The sequence below is a fragment of the Suricata suricatta genome, chromosome X, assembly GCF_006229205.1.
Source record: "Suricata suricatta isolate VVHF042 chromosome X, meerkat_22Aug2017_6uvM2_HiC, whole genome shotgun sequence".
NCBI lineage: Eukaryota > Metazoa > Chordata > Mammalia > Carnivora > Herpestidae > Suricata > Suricata suricatta.
The window spans coordinates 32,741,670-32,764,670 of NC_043717.1; the positions used below are offsets into that span (position 1 = coordinate 32,741,670).

At 52.0% G+C, this 23,001-nt stretch overlaps 1 long non-coding RNA gene across 1 annotated transcript; it reads right to left on the reverse strand.

Moving 5' to 3' along the window:
• Positions 1-309: 309 nt before the first annotated feature.
• LOC115284237 lies at positions 310-16,062 on the reverse strand. The gene is made up of 3 exons (XR_003905143.1): positions 15,757-16,062; positions 1,428-1,487; positions 310-391 (listed from the first exon to the last, which is right to left on the reverse strand). It is a non-coding gene; the product is annotated as an uncharacterized LOC115284237 (long non-coding RNA).
• Between the last annotated feature and the right edge of the window lie 6,939 nt (positions 16,063-23,001).

Below are 23,001 nucleotides of genomic sequence, written 5' to 3' on the forward strand. Positions count from 1 at the left end.
TACAACAACAACAAAAGCTTGTCCAGGGACACCTGGATGGCTGAGTCGGTTGAGCTTTTGACTCTAGATTTCTGCTCAGGTCGTTATCTCACAGTTCATGAGATTGAGCCCCACATTGGGCTCCATGCTGATCGTGGAGTAGGCTTGGGATTCTCTCTCTCCCTCTCTCTGCCCCTCCCCTGCTTGTACTCTCTCTCTCTCTCTCTCTCTCTCTCTCTCTCTCTCCCCCTCTCTCTCTCTCTGTCTCTCTCTCTCTCTCTCTCCCTCTCTCTCTCTGTGTTTCAAAATAAATAAACGTAAAATAAAAACCTGTGTCCATAATCGTTGCCAAGGGAGGGCTGGAAATGCAGGTGTCACAGTGAATGGAACTGGGGGCAGGACAGGCGTCCTCCTGTGAAACAGAGCTGATTAGAACCACGTCCAAGTAGAACCAGAAGATGCCCCTGCCCCTGGCAGAGACTGGCAGGGGCTGGGGGTGGGGGGAGCTCAGGGGCAGGGCAACTTTGAGATGAGGGAGTGATCCAGATGCCACGGTGGTTCTGGGCCATCAAGCAGGGCTGCAGTAATCTCTATCCAGAGCATTCTTTCCAATTTAACATAATTATAACGAAACACCCACCTAAATCATTTTTTAAAAAATGTCTTTAATCTTGGGTCGTGCAGCTTCCTAATGAATCCTCCAAGCTCAACTAGTGCCAACTGTGCTCCAAGGTGACCCAGGTGATTAGTGCCCGGGTGATAAGCCAAGCACCAGGTACAAACTGCGGAATCCCTACCACAAACAATGGCTTTGGATCCAGGACAATGAAACTCGAGTTCTTTCTGCCACTAATGAGATGGGAGTTGTTGATGAAAACCATTGCCGGGTGTCATTACTGATAATAACAATAGCTAATATTTAGTAAGCATTTATTAAATGCCAAGCATTGTATTTTCTCATGTGATACTCACAACAGCACTCTGGGTGGGGGGCTGGGTCATCATTCCCATTTACAGATGGGATCCAAGTTTCAAAGGGGGTGCGATTTGCACAAAGTCAAATTGTAACCCACGACTTGTCTGACTTACCTGCTTTGGCCTTCAACCACCACGTTGTGGTCCAGCAGCATTTGTGGATACAAAACCTTCAGCTCACCAACCGGGGTATGGAATGGGTGAAGAGTGACTTTCAACGTTTGGGCAGGGGGGTTGGGGGGAGGGAGGCAGTAGTAGGAATAAGGAACGTCCTGCTAATCCCCATGAAAATTCGGAGTTGGGAAGAGATGTATACAACGGGCGCTCACAAGTTGATACAAACCAATCCGGAGGAAGCGGGGAGAGGGGATGGAAGTGAGGGAAGGATTCAAGATGCCATGCTTGCCCCAGTGAAAGTAGGTTCCCCGCTCTTACCGAACACTACCCTGTTATTGGCTTCCTTCCTGCCTCACCTTCAGGCTCCGCTGGCTTATTTCTCAATGCAAAGAATCTGATCCATGTGGACTGCAGCTCTGAAGGAGGGAAGGAGCACAGTCAATGAAATGAGAGCTTTCCCCACAGATGGGACACCATCTCCAAGCCCGTGCCTCCCTTCATGGCCCAGAAAGGTGAGGTTCTGTCATTCTCCATTTTGCTCTCAAATGTTCACAAAATGGCAACATGGTGGAAGTGGAGGACTCCAAGGGACAGAACCAACGAAGCCATTTGCTGACCAGTTGGAAGAATCTTGGCCAGCAGGGACAAACCTTCTAGGCCTTTTTGGGGGGAGGGGAGATGGAGGGGTGTTTTTATTTAATATTTAGTTGGAGAAAAGTCCTCAAGTTCTGTGAATTATTGAACCAAGAAGACAAATTTCAAAAGGAATCTACTTCCAGAAGGAGCATGAAAGGCACTGGGAGAGGCGCCAGGTTGGCTCAGCCAGTGGCACATGCTGACTCTCCGTCTCCGGGTCGCAAGTTCGAGCCCCACATTGGGGATACAGGCTACTTTTAAAAAGGGAGGTGGGGAGGGGCGCCTGGGGGCTCAGTTGGTTAAGGGCTGACTTCAGCTCAGGTCATGACGTTGCAGTTTGTGGGTTCGAGCCCCTCATCGAGCTCTGTACTGACAGCTCAGAGCCTGGAGCCTGCTTCCCATTCTGTGTCTCCCTCTCCCTCTGTCCTTCCCCCACTCATGCTCTGTTTCTCTGTCTCAATAATAAATAAAAACATAAAAATATTTTTTTAAAAAAGGAGGGGGGAAAGAAAGGCACTGGGAAAGAGAGGGGGAAACACTGACAATAAAAAAATTAGATCCCAATTTAAATCAAACCTGTAAATCTAGGGAAAGGAGGAGGTGGCTTTATTTTTTTCTTGAGGTATAATTGACACCCAATTTTATGTGTATTTCAGGCACTGGGTGGTTTTATTTTTTCATTTAAAACACAAACCCTTTGTGGCTGGAAGCAAGTATTCGTTCACAAGAGAGCAGATGGGACCTTTCTGGAGCTACCCAGACAGCCTGGCCTTCTCACTGAGTTCTAATTGGCTGAACCCAACAGCAGTGGGAACACACATTGGGGGGGGGGAACGCCATATATAAAAAGTTACAGGACAGTTCATCTACCTCAAGTGCCTTACGGCGCACTCCTCTTGAATTTTAACGACCAGAGTTACGACTGAGCAATTAACCTCACACGCAGTAGCCCTCCACCCAAGACAGCTTACAGACAAAAGGCAGAGATGATTCGCTCTCTGCTGTCAACAGCCGACCCCCCACCCTCCTCCTCCTCCTCTTCCTCCTCTTCCTCCCGGGCAGAAGTAAACGGCTTTTCTTTTCATACCAGGATCTCCAAAAAAGGAAGGGCCCCCCCCCCCCCCCCGCAAGGGAACCACAGTATAACCTATTGTTTAAAAAAAAAAAGGCAAAACATCCTGTTTCATTCAAATGTACTGTAATGTTAAACCTTCGGAGGACATGTGGTAAAAAAAAAAAAAATCCCTTTAAAAATCCCAAAGGCCCAAAGCAGGTTTTAAGCTGTTTTAAGAGCGGTCGCTACTTCACAGCAATAATTAGCTACTCAATGCAAAAATCACTGGACTATCCAAGCTGGCACAGCAGTGGGGAACGGGTTACTGGAGAGAAGTTAAGAAGATGGTTTCTGAGGAAATCCTTCTGCTCTCTGGAAGGCAGGTTTGGGGGGGGGGGGGGCGGGGCAGGTATGCAAGATTTTGGAAAAGGGTAGCATTGTGCCAATCTCCCTTACCCCTGGCCCAGCACCGCCCCTTCTGACCAAAGCAGAGAAAAGGAAGTGGAGACAGCGTGCAGCTGACAAAGCATCTAGAAACTGAGTTCAACTGTTGCTTTTTTAAATCAGAAGTGACAAAGGGGTGCTTAGATGGCTCAGTTGCTTAAGTGGCTCTTGATTTCAACCCCCGGTCATGATGTCACCATTCATGAGTTCAAGCCCCGCGTCGGGCAGCTTTGCGATGACAGTCTGAAACCTGCTTGGGATTCTCTTTCTCTCTCTCTCTGCCTTTACCCTGCTTAATCTCTCTCTCTCAAAATAAACAAATAAAACTATAATTAATAAATAAATAAAATAGAGGTGACAAGGTTATGAGATGGTCTCATTTTAAAACTTTTTAATGTTTTTATTTGTATTTGAGAGAAAGAGACAGAGTGCAAGCGGGGGAGGGACAGAGAGAGAGGGAGACACAGACACTTGTCCTGCTTGATCTTGTCCCTCCTGGTGAAGCACTGCCAGAGACCGCTAGGTGGGGGGTTACTTAAATCATTCATGTGATTGTTTGAATGAAAAGTTCACTCTGTAGGAAAATCAATAGTGGCTACATTGTGTCCTAATTTTGTCTAGGTGTGAGTTAAATCCATTCTCTTAGACCCCTGCTGCCCGTGGTGGGGGCCCAGTCGGTGGGGATGGCACTCTTGAGGGCCAAACCTGAGGAGCAAGTGTTGCAAAATTAAACCAGATGAGGGGCGCCTGGGTGGCTCAGTCGTTTAAGCGTCCAACTTTGGCTCAGGTCATGATCTCATGGTCCATGGGTTTGAGCCCCACATCAGGCTCTGTGCTGATAGCTTGGAGCTATCGAATTCTGTGTCTCCCTCTCTCTCTGCCCCTCCCCCGTTCAAGCTCTGTCTCTGTCTCTCTTTCTCTCTCTCTCTCAAAAATAAATAAATGTTAAAAATATTTTAAAAAATTAAACCTGATGAGAATGAGTCATATCACCACACAGAATAGGCCCTATGGGCATGCGACCAGTGTAGTCACACAAGGCCTGGGGCTCAGAAGGATCTGGTCCTTGGGGTATAACACTCCATGGTGGCCATTTTGAAATCCCGAATGATTTCATCTTTGGACTTGGGTGGTGTCAGTGAAATCTAACGGGACTAGAGCGTGAGTTGGAGACTTGGAGCGTCAGCCCACACCCAGTCGCACTTCATGCCGATCCACCTGACCACCACGCTGCTACTAAACACCCCTGGTGGGAAGGTCAGGGTGAGATGAGCAGTGTCCAGATGTCCAGCAAACCAACCAGGCCAGGACAAGCCCTTCACCCGCTGCCATCCAGGTGCCTAGCCCAGCGGGGAGGCAGCCGTCACTTCTGTCTTCCCGTGGGAAGGGGACACTGATTTCTCTGCCTGCAGCAAAGTCCCAGCATGTCGGTCTGGCTAGAGAGACAGGGAAAGTGGTAGCTGGTAGCCTGAAAGGGTAGAATGTTGAGGTCTGTCCCCCAGGCACCTGTGAGGGTCGACACTTACCCCAGGAGCATCCCTGTCCCCAAGGGAATATGACATTAAGTAGCAAACAACACGACTGCAGAAGAAAGAAGAAAGTTTTCTATTTCAGTATTTTCTGTAAAAAGAAGAAGGAGGAGGAGGAGGAGAAGGAGAAGAAGAAAAATGTTTATTTATTTTGAGAGAGAGAGAGAGAGAGAGAATCCCAAGCAGGCTCCACTCTCAGTGTGGAGCCTGATGCGGGGGGGCCCCACCTCACAACTGAGAACATGACCTGAACTGAAATCAAGAGTGGGACCCTTAACCGACTGAGCCACCCAGATGCCCCTGCTTTAGTACCTTTTTAATGGGACTTTTTCTCTTGTATTTGGAATAAGGGACCCTGAATTTTCATTCTGTCCTGGGTCACCCCAAGTTACGTAGCTAGCCGGTCACCATGTTTAACCCATGTTTTGGTCCCAAGGGCTAATGAAGATACCAGATTGCCACCCCCTCCCCCACTGACTTTCATTATTTGCATTGGGCCGCCCTTGGGGGGCAAGTGAGGCTCGCTCAGCCTGAGCCCTGACCTTCCCCATCCAGAGCCAGGGCTGGGTGCCCCAGGCAGGGTACCTGTCCAGGAGTGAGCAGTTGATGCTTAACACAGGTTCTCTGGGCCTGGTAGTCCTATTTTTTCCCCTTCCCCTCCCCATGGTCCTCTGTTAAGTTTCTCCTGTTCCACTTACAAGTGAAAACATATGGTATCTGCTCTTCTCTGCCTGACTTATTTTGCTTAGCATGACACCCTCGCGGTCCATCCACATTGCCACGAATGGCCATATTTCATTCTTTCTCATTGCCATAGAGTATTCCATTGTATAGATAAACCACATCTTCTCAATGCATTCATCAGTTGATGGACATTTAGGCTCTTTCCATGATTTGGCTATTGTTGAAAGTGCCGCTATGAACATTGGGGTACATGTGCCCCTATGCATCAGCACTTCTGTATCCCTTGGGTAGATCCCCAGCAGTACTATTGCTGGGTCATAGGGGAGTTCTATGGAACTGGCATTTCTAACAAGCGCCCAGGTGATGCCTGCCTGGCGTCGACCCCCTGGGCTTCACCCTGATGAAGAGGGTGCTAGGTAGAAAGCGGTGACTTAATAGGAGGCCCTAGAGATGGGGGTTATAAAAATCTCCCTCCCGTGAAGAAGCCATTTGTGAAGCATGAGAGGCAGGAGCCTGGTAGTAAAAGGCGACTGAGCTATGACATGCCACCTGCTTAATTAGAAATGCAGACAAGGAGAAGGAGCCAGGTTGATCAGCCCTGGGTGGTCACCTTGAGGGCTGTCTGAGGAGGAAGCAGAGAGCAGGGAACCTCCGTCTCTGGAGACCGAAGGTCGCTTGGGCTTGGTCTAATCTACTCCAAGGGCACGTCAGCAGCCTGCGCATGGCTTCTGAGCTCTCTTGGTAAGCTCGTTCCTGTGTTTTTCTACCTTCTCATTCACCCTCATCCACTTGTGGGCCACAGCCCCTTCCTCGGGCTAAAACAGGGAGCTGTGCTCGGTAAGCAAACTCCAGTTACTCGTAACAAGACTATCAACCTTTTTAAAACTCTGGTGCTGCAATTCCTGCTGCCTCGTTTCTGGCCCACCTACTACGATCTAAGCCCCATTCTGATAGAACACATCTCTCCGAAAGTAATTGGAGCTAAAACTAAGCACACGCAAATCTTCCAAGCCAGGAATTCCACTCCTAGAAATACCCAGGAGAAATGAGTTCATGTGCCCACACAAAGACATGCACATGAACATTTGTGGCAACTTTATTCAAAAGAGTCCAAAAAAATGGAAACAGCCCAAATTGCCGTCCACAGGAGAATGGATAAATAAGTTGTGGTGTAGTCATACAATGGAATACTACCTCGCAATGGGGGAAAAAGAAGAGAGAGCCACCAATTCGTGCTACAACACAGACCTCACAGACATTCCGAGTGTAAAAAGCCAAGTGATGGAACTCAGGAGAGTGGTTAAAGAGGTAGGGTAGGGGCAGCTGGGTGGCTCAGTTGGTTAAGCGTCCGACTTTGGCTCAAGTCATGATCTCACAGTCTGTGGGTTCCAGCCCCACATCGGGCTCTGTGCTGACAGCTCAGAGCCTGGAGCCTGCTTCTGATTCTGGGTCTCCCTCTCTGTCTGCCCCTCCCCCACTCAGTCTCTGTCTCTGTCTCTCAAAATAAAATAATAAAGACATAAACAAGATTTAAAAAAAAAAGAGGCAGGGTAGTATTGACTGAGAAGGGGAAAGAAGGAACCTTTCTGAATTCTGGGAATGTTCTAGGTCTTGATCTGCATGGTGATTACACCACTCTATACAGCTGAAAAAATGTATGGAACTCTACACTTAAGGTTAATGTGCTCTGTAATATAGAAGTTAAGCTTTGAGTTAAAATATACATATATATTTTTAATATAGCAAAGATTTTTTTTAATCTTCCTCTTGAATTGGCCAAGAAAATCGAATGGTTCTGGTCAATTCAAGACCCTGAGAGCCAGTGCACGAGAATTTAACGACAACCACTAGCATGTGTTGAATGCTGACCCTAGGCCAAGACCCAGCCAATATCATAAGTGTGTTCTCACCTCAGAACAACCCTGAGAGGTGGGGACAATTATTATCCTTATTTCTCGGACAAGGAACCTGAAGTTCAGAGAAAATGTAACACCTAAGAAGGGGACCTAGCCCTGTCGTCACCTAGAGCAAGCACTGACCCTCCCATTGTAAGGACATAGGTCTGAACAGACTCCATGAAAGGCCTCAAGCTCCCCCTCTAAACTAGAAGGTTTCAGGGTCAGTTTCTCAGGAACTATTAGGCGGTTACACATTTCCCAAGGCAGGAGAGACCACCTGCGCAGCACCCAGTCAGGGAAGGCCAGCTACCACTCTCCACATTCCTAAGGGTGAGGCCTGCCGATGGGAACTTTAGAAAGGACCCTGTTACCTAATGTTAAAGTTAACCTGATAGTCGCCGAACAAGACCCTAGGCTCACCCTGTAATTGGTTGATTTTAAAGGTACTCTAAATGTTGTAATTGGATCCGGCCAAAAGTAACGAATACTCTAGACAATGTGAATGGTTAAACCTGCTGTCAATAATATTGTATAATAATGATTGGATCACTGTACCTATGTCACAATTTCCTGTAACTCCCCCTTCCTAAACCCCATAAAACCCTACTCCGCCCTTGTTCGGGGCTCTCAGCACGGATCCACTGCACTGGCAAAGTCTGTGAGCCCGAGCTTATAAGCCCGTAATATTAATAAAGCCCTTTGCCTTTGCATGCGTGCCTTGGTTTCCCTGGTGGTCTCTGGTCGTTGAGGATATTGCGACTTGGGCATTACACCATCAAACTGCGTCTACAGCAGAAGATGTCCTGCGTGTTTTATGGAGAGCAGTCCTTAAGAAAGTTTCCTAATGTTTATGGTGCCACGGGCGCCTTCGGCATCCATAGACGAGTGAAACCCAAGGGCCCCTCAGAATAATGCTTTAAGTGCATATAATGAAACTCTGTGACTTGCAAAGCAAACCAATTATATTGAGATAGCCACCCAAATATTTGGTGATGTAGTCGGATAGGTGCTTATTTAATGCACTCAGTAACAAGGTAAGACCACGGCTGCGATTTCACACGGATGAGTGTAAATGATGCTTGGAACTCTCTGCAAGAACGATAATGTGATATGAAGATCCCCGTGACTTCTTGTTGGTGACAAAGTTCCAGCCATTCCCAATATCACTGTTGTTTATGTCCTATGTCCATTAAGGGAAATCATGGCTTTTCGTTTAGAAGTTAATGGAAATGAAGAAAGTAGTTTTTTCCCCATCCAAGTTCATGGACTTTCTGACGCCTCCCAGTTGAAGAATCCTGCCTTCCAGGAAGAGGCCAGAGGTCCCAGCAGGAGATGGATGGGGCAGCAGGGCTGGTGTTGAGACCTGGGTCTATCAGGAGCTCACTGAGTGGCCTTCTAAAACCCACTTCTTCCCTCTGGCTCTGGTACCCTCATGTGTGGAAACAAGGAGGTCATTCTTGCGGGAGTCCTCACATTCCCGGGCTGTGTGCTGCCCCCCAGGAACTTCCAAGGCTGCCTCCACATCTATCTTCAACCAATCAACATGTGCTTAACGTGGGCCTCCCGGAGGGTGCTTTCCAAATGCAACTGGGCCCCCCTTCCTGAAACTGGGGGCCAGCGACGGGTCCCAGATGCACGACTTCCTTCCCAGCCAGCTTCCCTCCAGGCGTCCTTCCGTGTGCCTCCAGAGAACTCTTATCGCTGTCTGCCTGGCATTTGAATGATGGGCAGCTCTGTCCTCCCCTGGCCCACCTGGGAGGACCAGGAATGTCTTCCTCACCTCTCCACCCCCTTCATTCCAAAGCGGGGTGGTGGGGGCGGGTGGCGCTTGCAGTTGCAAATTCTTTGTTGTGTTGATTTTGTACCCAATGGAACCCGGGGTTAAGTGAGAGAAGCGAGTATATAACCCGGTTCCAGTCAAGGCAGTAAACGCCCCGGGAAGATAAATAACAACGCAAGGTCAGATCAGGCCCAGGAAGGAGTGATTAATTACCAAACAGCCACTTGGAAAACAGAGTGAGCTGTAATAAAGAGAAAGCGCAGTTGCACCTGAGCGAGTGAGCCAAGCTCTCCGTGGGATTGGACCCCCGTTTCCGGAGGCTGGGAGATGGCTCTGGAAAGCCGGGCAGCTATGAACTGGCTGAGGGGAGGGGACCCAATGGCAAAGGTCAGTAGGTCAGGGCCTCAGACTCCATGGCCCAGCAGGATCCCCTGGGGGTTTGGGGGGGGGTTGTTATAAAGGCAGCTGCCTGGGTCCCTTCCTCAGAGATTAGGATTTAAATTTGACTGAAGTGAGGCCCAGGCATAGGGATTTTGTTTAAAGCCCATGATTAGGAAGCAGGCTGGCAGTGAGGCAAATTTCTTCTCCCACCCCACTGCCCCACTGAGGGGAGGGAAGGGGGCACTTCCGGGGCAAGAAGGCTTTCCCAACATTGGGGTAGAGGGAAAACCTGCTGGAGATGGCAGAGGGGGAGGGTTCTGGGAGATGGTAAGCAAGTTCTCAGAACTCCCTGAAGTCCGACTGCCCATCCTGCTTTCACTGGTATTGGCCAGTGTAGACACCTGCTGCTATGTCTTTTTCCCTTTCACCCAACAAAACCCCAGAGTGAGGGCCCAAGTACCTGCTCTAGGGGCCCTGGTGGACACAAAAGGGTCTGCATACATCTAGTCTTACCTGCCCAGTTCGTAAACAAAACAGCGTCAGCTCTCACAGCAAAATGCTGTGGTTACCACTCTACCCCTCACCCGAGTGCTAGCCAAGGTCCCCGGGGTAATCTCCCAAAGCCCCCCCCCAAGGCCTCTGCTCTGCTCAGGGCCCCTCCAGCCACGGTGGGGAGGGAGGCAGCCTTCCTAACACACCTGCTTACCAGACTTCCCTGGGGACCCAAGGGGGCCTCAGGGTGGCTAGACAAGGCGCAGGTCAGAGACAGGATAGGGGTTGGAGGTGAGGGGGTCAGGAAACGGAGGGAGTCGGGGAGAGAATGGTTCTTTCTCCCGCTCTCGCCTCACTTTTATAACCCAGGCAAGATTCCCACATTTGCCCCGAGCCTCACACGTCCACGGATTCAAGAAACATTGACAGCCTACTGCCATGTGCCAGGCACTGAACCAGAGGCTACAAATACGGTAAGAAATGAAACCCATTTAAAGAATGCCTCTGTCCTCACAGAGGCTGCCATTTTGGTGAGAGAGAAAGGCCAGCCATGAGCCCAGCAAGTAAACGAGAGAGTGGGTCAGGCCATGACCGCACCATGGGCTACAAGAAGCAGGGAAGAAGAATAGCATCCGCGTGGGGCTCTTAGGGAAGACCAGGAAATTCTCACTCTGGAGCATGGAGACTTAAGAGGAGGCAGAGGTCAGCCAGCATTAACCGAGGTGGGGAGAGTGGTCCAGGCCGAGGGAAGAGGAAGTCTAAGGGCGCTGCGGCCAGAGCAGACCTGGCTGGCTGTGTTCCACCCCCCCTCCCCCCACACCCAGCTTGGGTGAAGCAGAGGAATCGAAGCAAGAAGAGAGGATGAGGTCAAGCAGGTGACTGTGGGGTTGACACCACTAAGGGACAATAGAGCTGTGGTTAGTGCTGCTTTCACTCAGAGTGAGCTGGGAAACTTTGGACAGCTTTGAACAGCCGAGCGATGTGACCTGACAGGGACATGCTGGCTTTGTCACTGAGACTTGACTGCAGGGGGCAGGGGTGATGCAGCCAGGAGTCACAGCAGAGAATCAGGGCCGAGCCCAGCCCCACCGCAGCCCAGCCACCTGTGAAACAGCCCGGGGGGTGGGGGGTTGATGACGAGGTTTCTTAACCAAGCAAATGTGCAGCAGGAAAGAAAGAGGAGGGACAGGGCCTTCAAGGGTTTGGGAGGAAGGTGTACCAAGATGACTGGGGGGGGGGATGTGCCAAAGATTGGGAGAGGAGGCACTGGGGATGGAGGTGTCAGGTGACACTTAAGGAGTCTTTCTGACATCTTGCCGGTGACATCAAGGAGGTTGAACAAGAAGGTGCCCCGTTCCTGACCATCGGACCCTAAAAGCCTCCCCCCATCCTAGGTGGGGGGCACGGGCAGCCCACACCCCTCTATCTCCATCCGCCCGAGAAAACCAAAGCCCTCGGAGCCCCTCAGCTCCTGGAAACACCGGAGACCTTGTCACCTCAGGTCCACCAACCCAAGGAAAGCCATTCAGAGTGAAACCACTTCAAACAGAGACCAATATTCCAGAGTAAATCGGGAGAAAAAAATGTTAGCTGGGACTCGATCTTGGAAATGACACTTGAATCATAAAAGCGAGTTGTTTTGTCTGTTAACAAAACGGAGCTTCGAAACGCAACTGTGCACGAATTCTCAGCCGTAACAAAGCGCTAACAAGTTTGGTTGGAAGTTCAAAGCTTTCTCCCCCAGCCCCCACCCCGGCCCCTCCCCCACCAAAACCTCCAGCGGCCCAACAACCTCCAATTCACCCTTGACTTTTGGGCACCATCTTCAAGAGGTTCATTTTAGCAAGAAGATTCAAAGGCGTCATCAGTTATCCCAAGGGTCTCTCTTGACTCTTCGGTCTTCAAAGGGCCCTCTTTTAGAAACTCCCATCCTGCCTCCTGCCTGGGGGTCGCCTCTCTGGTTGAGAACCCAGCTAACGCTCGGCCAGGGCCTGATTCTCGTGGCTCCTTGTGCGACCGACCGGAGCAGTTGTCCAGGGCCGCTTTCATTGACCTCAGGAGACCGAGCAGCTCCAGATTTGGCTTCGTACGGTGCTGTCCCCAGGCTGTGCTCTGCGACCTGGATGCGGCTGGTAAGCCCGGACGGATGTGTAAGTAGGGACACGGTCAGTTCATTACCCAACACCGCATAGCTGTGGCCACCCAGGGAGCAAATGTTTGGAGAAGGAGGAGCCCCTGTACGTGGCCAAGGGCATTCTAAACTTCAAAAACACCTGAATCTACACCCTAGTTGCCGCCCGGACAAGGCTCCTTCAAGGAGTTCTTGGCTAAGACGCCAGAGACACATAGAAGTTTCCCATCTGGCACCCCCCAAAGTCTTTCTAGACTATAGGCTGCATTTTCTCCTTTGTTTGGCTATGTTTTTTTTCTCCACGGGCCCAACTCCCAGGGGGGCAGGGCGTCACCCCTGCAAAGCTCTGCCCCCCCACAAAGCTATGTTTCTGTAATCATTCCAGAACTCTCGACCCCTGAAAACTTTAAAGAATGTTATTAGGCCCTGTAGGCCAGAAGGGCTGTTTCCAGGGTAACAGCAGCCCCATACTAGGAAAGCAAGGCCTTTCCTGTCCTGCACGCCTCTGGAGTCCAGGCGGCGGTAGAGAAACCTAGGCCTGGAAACTGAGGGACGCTCCCAGTGGCCCTCACCCAACGGGCAAAGCACCCACAATGAGGACCGACCTCTGGGCCCTGCACCCACAAGGGCCACACCTCCTGCCTCCACTCGACATCAATCCACCCATACTTGTGCGTCGGCACGTCCCAATCTGTGGTCTGGAGAAGTCGGCACAGATGTGAGAGAGACTCCTACACAGAGTGGCTTTTCCAGGGTGTAGCTCAAGGCCAGGCCTGGCTTTTGTTTGGAGCTGAAGTGGAAATGCAAACCGCGTCTCCAAGGGACAAAATGCTCTTTCGAGGTGCTCGCGACTCCGGGCCTGGAGAGCTTGACCGTGCCCCTTTGACCTCGGCCTGAAGATAAAACAGCAGCGTCCTCCTGCCTGAACAAGACACATTCCCTTCAGCTGATAGGGAAGGTTGGAAATGAGGAGGGTGGCCCTCAGGGGAGCATTCTGGAATCACTGTCCATGTAAGGCTTTCTTCCCTGTGTTTGTTGGGTTTCTATGTTGCCTAATGCAGCCCAGCTCTGGCAGGACTCTTGAACGGGAACCTCGTTCGGCCGGATAAGAGACACTTCCCGCCGCCCCCCCCCCAAGGGATTCATGACATCGCGCTCAAGTCCAAGAATTGGGCTGTAGAGCTCACAGGGCCAAGGTGGGTCATGGCCACTGGATCTTTGAACTCCTCGATCCTCCCAGGTCTCTGGGCTCCCCACCCCCACTGCCCCTATCAACAACAAACTTGGCCTTGGCCTTGTGTTTACTTACAAGTCTTTTACTCAGGCAAATTCTGAGCTATGGCTGGAAAAACAGATGTTTCTGCCAATGACACTAAGCTTCCCTAATTCATATGGAGTCAGACTTCAAGATACCTCTGGGGTGTAGAAGTGATGAAGAACGGGAAGGCCCTTGGGATTGTGCACCCTTCCCTTGAGAATGAGGGCGCTCGGAGGAGAGAGAAAATTAACACATGAGACAAAATAAAGGAGCAAGGGCAAAGCGGAGTGGCACTATTAAAATTCAATAGCAATTCAGAGAAGGGAGCTTTTGGGAGGGGCCAACTTGGGGGGCGGGGACTGTGGCTAAAGGAGAAGATTTCCAGAGCGAGAGACGACCAGGCAGTGGGGGGGAAGGGCAGCAGAGCTAAATCCCAGAGGTGGGAATGCCCCTAGTCTGTGCAAGTGGAGAAACACAAAGTCCGCTTACCTCATTTAGAGGACTCTCAAATACAGTTGGAGCACAGAACAATCACTCCAGAATGTTCTACCAGCGGGTGAGGGAGCTGGGATGTTTATCCACCATCTTCCACAGTCATCGGTCAAGGGCGGTTCCCAGTGGAATCAATCCTCTGGCACTTGCTGCGTGCTGGGTGGCCCGAGACACCCCCCCCCCCAACCCCAGCATGGCGACACACGTGCAGGCCGCTGGGTGCACAGAAATGGGGAAGGCAAGGGAATAGGGTGAGGCCTCCGTAGCATCTGCTGCCCATGTGGTTGGAAGGAGGGGAAGGGGACACGGACTTGTGGCCTCCGTAAAGACACCAGATGGAGATGGTTTCCCAAACAAGCCTCGAAAGATCCTCACACAGAAGCAGCAGGAAGAGGGACAACCCAACAAGGGTCATGCCTGAAGGCAACCAAAAGGTGCGCCTCGGCTGAAACCTGGTGGCCAAGAAGGTCAGAGGGGGCCCCGGGCCGCCCCACGGAGAATGCAAGGCCTCCTCCAAGCCAGGCAACAACTTTATTCCTCGTTTTGGAAGCCACAGACAGCCACGGAAGGTCTTTGAGCAGAGGTGGCCTGGGGTTGTGTCTGGGGAACATTAAGTTGGCCAAAAAGCAAGGGCAAAACTCAGAGGTGGGATAACTACGTAAAAAGTCCCCGAATGAACCATTTGTTAGCCACAGCGGTGATTAGCTCACCAGAGGGAGGATGAAGGCAGCTCCCTGCGGCTCGGGCTCCACGAGAAAGGCCCCTGTAAAGAACCGTGTGGGAGTTGCTAAAAAGGGGACCAGCCCGTCCGTCGCCTCTCCCGATTGTTCCTTTCAGCAGAGATGTGGGCCCACTCATTTCTCTCCTATTTTCTTTCCTCCAAAAAACGCTTTTGGCCTCTGCTTTCCAAAAGCTTTGCTCAGTGAGTTTAAACAGCATCGCACAGCATGGCCGAGTGGTAACAAATGGCGCCTGGTGGCTGGCCTGCTGGTGGCTTAAAAAACAATTGATGACTTTTAATCAGCTGAATGAGCATGGGACAAATGACAGCATGGCCTGAATGCAGCCCAGACGTCATCGGCTGACATCAGTGGGGAGGAGGGAGGTGCCCTTCTGGCGAGGTGAGGGACAAACAGGAGCCGTTCCTGGCGGCCCTGGGGGTGCCAGGAGGCAGCCCCACCCACACCCCAAAGCCATAGCCTGCTTTCACACCTTTTGGGGAGACCAGGAGAGCCAGCTGCCGAATCAGCAAGGGTGCAGAAATTATATAAACCTGCACATCACGTCATGAGACCTGGAAGGCCAGGCCTCAGAACCTCTAGCTCTGCCTAGTAACCCGGTCAAGTCAGTTTCACATCAGACCTCAGTCTTCTCCTCTGGCAAATGGAGGCAATAAAGGCGAGCATGCTTCCTCTGTCAGGTTGCCCCACGCGAAGGGTGGCTTCAGGAGAAGCTGAAGAATCTCTAAAGGACTCAAGCGAAGCGGCCGTTTGTGACTTCTGCCTCTAATACTACCACCAATACTTGCTACCCCAACCCCACTCCCCCCTGCCCGCACACCAAATGGACACTCATCAGGCATTTTTTTAATTTTTTTTCATGTTCATTAATTTTTGAGAGAGATGGAGCACAAGCAGGGGAGGGGAAGAGAGAGGGGGAGACACCGAATCCGAAGTGGGCTCCGGGCTCCGAGCTGTCAGTGCAGAGCCCGACATGGGGCTCGAATCCACGAACTGTGAGATCATGACCTGAGCCGAAGTTGGATGCTTAATGGACTGAGCCACCCCGGTGCCCCCCACCCCCCATCAAGCATGTATGATGAAGAAGTACAAATTTGAGCAAATGAAGCAAAAATGGCTGGGAAACGAGTGCTTACTACGTGCTAGACCCTGTGCTAAGCGCTTACCTGCATGAGCTCATCGTGTCTGTTTTCCAGACGAGGAAACAGGAGTAAGGAGTTTGCCACCACACAGTGTGAGGGATCTGAACCCACACCTCTCTGATTGCAAAGCTTTGCTCCTCCTTCCTTGTCCAGCTCCAACTGGGCACAGCAGCAACCTAGAAAAGTTAAGAGGCTTGGGGAGCAGGCCGCCCAGTGCGGATTATATTAAAGTGTCAGAAGGCTGATGAAGCAGCTAAAAGTAACTCTTGCAGGCCACGTCATGGGAGAGGCATAGCAACGCAAGACCTTTATGCCACGAATCCTCACTGATCATCGCAAATTACAGACCAAGGATCTGCTTTCTAGGATTCTTTTTCAGCTTCATACTATCTGGCCTGCAGACCTTCCAGATACCTTTGGTGCCCACAGACCCCTTCTCCATTTCCCTTATACCTAATGTAACCACTCTCTCCCTTCCCTGGATTTCCTGGTACTAACTGGCCCCTCTCTGCTACCAGCCCATCCCTGGGTGCATATCCCAGCCTGGTTCCCGTGCACAGGAGGAAATACAGACCCTTCGGCGTCGCCGCAGCTAACACCTGCCTGCCCACCCTCCACGCGATCTGCACGCCGTCTCCCTCCCTGAGAAGGACTGGCCCCCTCTCTCCTTCCCTCCCTCCTGGCTTATGTTGGGTTGCCTTGGAGATGGGCCCCAAGATAGAGACCAGTGTACAGCAGGCTGACGGGAGGGAACAGCACCTGTGAGGGGGTGAGGGCAGCAGGGTGGGGCAGAGAAATAGAAGTACCATGCAGTTGCACCAGAAGCTTCCACCAACCCCGTGGAAAGTTCTGGAACTAGGATGGCCTTTTGGAGACGTCCCAGATTGAGGCAAGAGGGTGAACCCTCGTATCCTCCCTCCCAAACACCAGTCACTGAATACAAGTTGGCCCCCAGGAGGGGGGGCGTTACCCCAGGTAAGGAAGCACAGCGCCATGGGCTAAGGGCAATTCTGAATGGGCAGCCAGCCCCCCCTACTCTTAAAGGGGGCATCTGGGTGGCGCTCCACTGCACCTACCACCCCATCCAACACAACCCCCGTTCGCCCTTTGATTGGCCACTCGAGCCTGATCCAAGCAGCTTGCCAGACTCCCAACCACTCCCTGAGCACCTGGGCCTCACCGCTATTTCAGTACTGACGCCTCCGCTTCAGAAACGTCAGATAGCGCGTCACCCTCCACCTCCAGACAGTGAGAAGTGGGGATCACCTTTACCACCCGAGCCCAAAGCACTGTTCCTGGCACACAGAAGTCCCTCCCTAAGCGCTGAGTAGATGGATGTTGCATGAGAGGTGCCTGCAGGCCCATGGGAAGATTCCAGCTTCCACGATTTCCACTCTGTCAGTGCCTCAAAGTGTCTACGTGGCTTATGCCGATGACAGACAGGCACAGAGAAAGCTTGTTTCCACAGCCAACCTGGCAACCTCTCTTGGGCTCAGGCCAAGAAAGTCCCGTCCTTGTTCCCTTCCCTGTCCGGCGTTCTGCTGCAAGTCCATTTCCTAGCTAAGAGGGCCAAGTGCATTTAGAGACCTCCGTGCCAGGGAAAGCCCAACGCCACTGCCAACAGCGCTACATCGCCGTTCTTCTGAAGGAAATTACTATTGATCCCACAGCTCTACTCCCCATGCTGTTTGCCGGGGACAGCCAAGAATTCCCGTGCCAGCTGGGCTCCCACACGGCTCGACTGTTCCTGCACCAGATGGCCAGACCAACACCCTCTGGCTGCCGCACGCCCCCGGGAGACTAGGCTCTGACGTCTATCCGCCTGGCTTTTTATGCGCGGAGGACGGCGGGGTCAGAGATTACAAGGCCAACCACACTACAATAAAAATCTCTGGGCCACGCAAAGATCTCCAAATCCCGGGCATTATCGATGTACCCAACGAGGCAGGAACACTTTTTCTGTAGCTCTGACTTTCACTGCTCATTGAACGGATATCCTTGAATGCCTACTTGGCCAGAGGGAAGCAGCAGCAAAAACGATACAGTCCCTGCCCTCAAGGAAGTTACAGTCTAGGGGGGTAAGAAATAGGGCTCTCAATCACTGATTGTGCAAGCCTGGGCAGTTTTGACAACATGAAGGTGTGCAACTCATAGCTCAACCAGGGCAGTGGGCATAACCCAGGACCGGTCCCAGGCAAACGGGGACACTTGGTGATTCTAGATACAGATACCACACGACCAAAATGGGGGAGTTCAGGTAATGGGGGGTGTGGTAGTGTTAGGTTGTGCCACAAGGTGGCGCAATTGAAATACTCGTAACCTTCCTTTGTTTTTGTTTTCTGTCTTGATGAAGACTAATTTTTCTTTCCAGAGCCACAGAGCTAATAGGACCCTTCCATGAGGGTCGTTGGAGCCGGCTCTCGGAGAGCCAATCACTAAATGTTCACGAGTTTCCAAGCCAATTGTGAAAGACGCCCATTAACGCAAATTAAAGTAACGTAAGTTTCATTTAAATTTAAATAATGAAAAACTTAAAAATTGAATAAACCATAGTAAAAACAAAGGTAATAAATAGTCACAACTCATGCTTTCCTAATGACTTTGCTACAGTTCACAATTGCCTATGTTTCTGAAGTTAATCTGTCCTATCAGTGTGGTGGACATGCTATTTAATGGTGTGCTATTGCACACCTCTTCCCAACTCCATGGTCAGAGCCATTGCCTGAGCATCTTGAGACTGGCCTTGGTGAGTATTTACATCATGGAAATCAACAGACACTACAAATCAGGGCTGTGGGAATGGGGGGGGCAGCCCCTTGGCACACATTTACGAGCACACTGCTGAAACCAGCACTCAAAGCTTCATAATTCATGTGGCCAATGTTCAGGTACTTTGGGCAATTCTATCACATTCCTCAAAATGGCAATATCTTCCCAGCCCAGGAAAAGAAAGTTGGAGGAGGAAGGGGTCCTGTTCCTCCCATAGCCTCATCTGGACCCTCAGGAAGGGGGAGCCGGCAACAGATAAGCCAGTTCAGGGCTAAATGCTGGTGGGGGGGCGGGGGGATGGTGGTGAGTCAGGCGGTCCACAAGCTAGGACTGTTATGGAAAGTTCACCCCCCCACACCCCCCCGCACCCCCCCAGCGTAATTGACACCTAAAATTGGCATATTCAAATTGGTGGGATCTCAAGATCTCTTGGCGAGGTGGCTTGGGGACTGCCCAGGGCACCACCCCTGCTGTTTGTATGAGTCAGAGCTCCCGCAGGGCCCAATGGCACGCTCAACAAGAGGGTTGATTGGAAAGAGTTTAGCAAAGGGACTATTTACAGAGGTGTAGGCAGACGGCCGAAACCACAAGGCATAGGGAGCGAAGGTGGCGAGCTGCTACCACCAGGCCCTGGGTCTGAAGGGGGCAGGACAGAAGACAGCCACCAAACTGCAGCCCAGCTGGGTAATTAAATGCCCCTGGCTCTTGACCCCCTCCTTGCTAGCTAGACTGCCTGTTGGTACAGCTCACTGCCCCAACCCAACCAGAGGCCTGCTGCCAAGAGTCCCAGAGCGAACCAGTCCATGAGGGTCAGCCTCCTGGGATCCACAGAAAGCAGATTGCGGGGGGGGGGGGGGGGGGGGGGGGGGGGGGTTGGGGGGAGAGCAAACAGATCTGGGCACATGTGCTTTTGGGCCCAGCAGAACAAACCTCAGGCTGGCTACAGGCCTAGAGAAAGACAGGTCGTGACCTGGCAGAGCTCTACCAAAATGCCAAAGAACAGCTGTCCCAAACTGTCCCTTCCTTTGACCCACCCTTAACCTATGGACATATCCTAGTGACACGTATGTCCGTAAGTGAGCCTCTGCCCAGGTGTGGTTTTACCCTCATGCTAATAAACCTTATTGTTCGGGACCCTTCACTTGTGCAGAGCTCAAGGCTCTGGTAGGGCCCTAAGCAGTTAGACCCCAAAACTCATATATAGGCCCCCAAAAGCTTGCCTCTAACCCTGCCAGTGTGACAAGAAAGGGACTGGGCGGGTTACTGCAGTTTCTCCCTCCGGGGGATCCCCATGCATAGGGTCCAGGAGCGGAGAAGTCAGGCCACAGGATGGGGGAGTCTATGGTCTCCCCATCCTGTAGAGAAAGAGGGGCTTCGGGACCACAACCTAGAAAACAGGACCTAGGAGAGAAAGCTCCGTCCCCTCCTACCTCCCTACCCCCCACTCCGCTTCTCTCCGAGAAACATTTCTCAAAATGCCCTTCCCCCAGTTCTGGAAGAGGGTTAATGGATACGGGGGATAGGCAGAGCCCTTTTGTGGCCACTCTAGAAAACACTGGCACTCGCCCGCCCGCCCCCCCCCGCCACGTCCCCAAGATTCAGTTAGCACAGTAAAGCCTCCAGAGAAAGAAAACGCTAGGCTTTGTTTACTGTGGGGGTTGCCCTAACTTCCTGGAGCTCAGGATGGGTAGAAGTTAGATAAGAGTGTTTGAGACCGAGGGTGTGGCCCAAGCTGAGGCCCAGACCAGCCTGGAGAACCGGAAGGAAGAGGCCATGATGACCAGGCAGGCAGGGGTGGGCCCCGGGGAGACGGCTCCAGCAGGCCTCCAATCCTCAGGGCCCCTCCCCCAATGATGCACTCAGAGCCAGCACCCCGGATCCAAGGCAGCTCTCCCCATTCTCCAGAGGCTTCGCTCCCTACCCCCTTGGGGCCTTCTGTTGGTAACCAATGTTTGGGGGGTGGGGGGTCGGGCAGGAGTGGATGCAGATCTCAAGAGGAGCACATTCCCACAGAGTGTCTCCCCTGTGGTCTCTGGCTGTCCTCCCCTTGGATCCTCGGGGGAACCACCGTGCCCAGTGGCCCCCTCGCAGCGGACTGCGCTGCTGGCCGCCCAGACAGGATGTGCACTCCAGGCTAGTTTTCCAGGAACCGAGGAAGATTTGGCGATACTCCTGCCACCCCTTAGGACCAAAGGCACTGTCCCCATGAGGCTGTAGACCGGCACCATCGAGTGAAATTTGGCTTCAGAAAAAATGAGCCTATGGGGGGGTGGGGGGCGGGTAGCACTGGCTATCTCTGAAGCTCTAAGGCACTGGGTGCTGGCCTCAGTCTCGTGAGCCCTCAGAGCTGCCAGTGACAGAAGTGACAGTTGGCAGACGTTTCCTCTTTACAAAGGTCGGGGGGATGAACAGAGGTGGTCCCAGAGAAGCAGGCAGGACATCAGAACTTCCCGATGACACAGCCCTGCCTAACGCTCTCTCCCTCATTGAGGGCCCGGCCTTTCTCCCCAGCGAATAGCGTCCTCGGATTGCATCTCCCAGGCCAGCGTGTGCGTGAGGCTTTGCTTTCCAGCCTCAAATTACCACTCTCCTTATGTCAAATATGACACATTCTCCAATCTAATGACCTCTGCCCCCTCCTTAATAAAACAACCCTCCACTTTCCCCGAGCCGGGAGAAGTCTCCAGCAGTCCCTTTGTTTGCCAATAATGCTGCTTCTCCTGGATTCCCCTCCTTCCAATAGGCTTTCTGTCTGCGTCTCTAACGGAGCACAGCCTCCCAGCCTCCCAGCCTCCTGGCTCGCCTCGGCCCCAGGCGGAAGCCAGTGTGGGGAGTCTTCGATTCAATGTACAGATCCACGGGGTTGGCATTCGGTTCTCGGACTCGTGCTCAGAGCGGCCTTTCAGCAAGAGTTCTGGGTCAGAGTACAGTCTGGCCTTGGGACTGACTTTCCAAGAGCAGCCATGCAAGCTGGTGGACAGGGCCAGCCTTTTTGGCAGCTGGGGCCCTGGGCAGCGACGGGCCCGGCCATACCCAGGAGCAACTGCAAGAATAAATACAAGTCACAAGCAGCAAGCCTGCCAGAGTGTGGCAGCTGGCCACCCAGCCCTAGAGGGGCACAGGAGAGTGTCCGGTGCCTACAGCCTTCTGGAATGGAGCCAGGGAGTGGCCCAGAGCTCCCGGCTTCCCCCTTGACTGGACGTGGCCGCGCACACGCAAATGTCCTACCTAAAATGATGGAGAGCACAGGAATCCGAGTGTCGGTTCCTGTGGTAGTTCGGGCCCTCCAGGAATTAGATGTTTAAGGGAGTCATTGGGGGGAAATGCCTGTGGAGGATAAAGTGGGGAGGGGCAGTAATAGGAGCGGGGGTTGCAATGCAAGTTCCACCCTTGAGAAAGGAGAAGGGAGGAAGGAGGTGGGGTGGGAAGGGACTCAGATATGGTGCAGCTCTGGGAAAGTCTGGCAGGCCGGCAGAGCAAGGACTGCCCATCGGAGAAACAGATCCCAAAGGGAAGACGCAGCAGCAGGGGGCCTCAGCGAAGAGGCACTCCTTCCAGAACATTCTTCACTGAAGGGAAGCCTGGGCTTCCCATGGCTGCTACCATCCTTTTGTGCAAGAGAATGTACCAGGGAGGGGCGCTGGCTCTAATCCTGGTCTCATGACCTCAGATAAACTTTTCCCCCTTCTAGTTTCATAGTATGCAAATGAAGAGAATTACCCATCACCTCACCCATCCCAATCTCTATGAGGATGCTAAATACCTTGGATTCTGGTTATCTTAATGTTTGAGCTCCTTGAAGGTAGATACAGGATCAGAAAGGATCCAAAGGATCTGCGAACCAAGGGGCCTCCACCCCTAAAGATGATTACATTCAAGTTGGAAAGGGTCCAGAGCCCTCTTCTATTTGCAGATACAGAAGGGAGGCGGGGCTGGCCCAAGAGCACTCGGCTACCCAACCATCGACTGGATTATTCTACAAAAGTGTCCCAAGAACCCGCTCTGTGCAGATGACTACTACATGCCCAAGGCCACGAGTCTCCCGCGGACAAGAGGGGCTTGAGCACGAAGACCCGGCTTCCCACTCCCCACATGGAGCCCCCTGCAAGCAAGCTTCCTGTTTTCAAAGGAGAAGGACAACATTCTAGATCAATCCCACTTGATTCTGAGGTAGAGAGATGAGGGTGTTCAGAAGTTCCCTAAAATGGAGAGTATAATCCCAACACCCCCCCCACTTCCCTCACACCAACAATTCACAAATACATGAGCGTAACCCACACACACACACACACACACACACACACACACACACACGCCATCTTTGGCTTCATTAATAATTTACCTTTGTAGAACCCTGTACAGTTTACAAATATTAAAGCATTATCTCATTGTTTTAATCACAACAACCGCTTCGGGGTAGCCTCATCCTTCCTGATAATGAAGTTAGGCTCAGAGATAAGACCTGAGCATGGTCAAATGGCTGGCAGATGGTTCTTAACC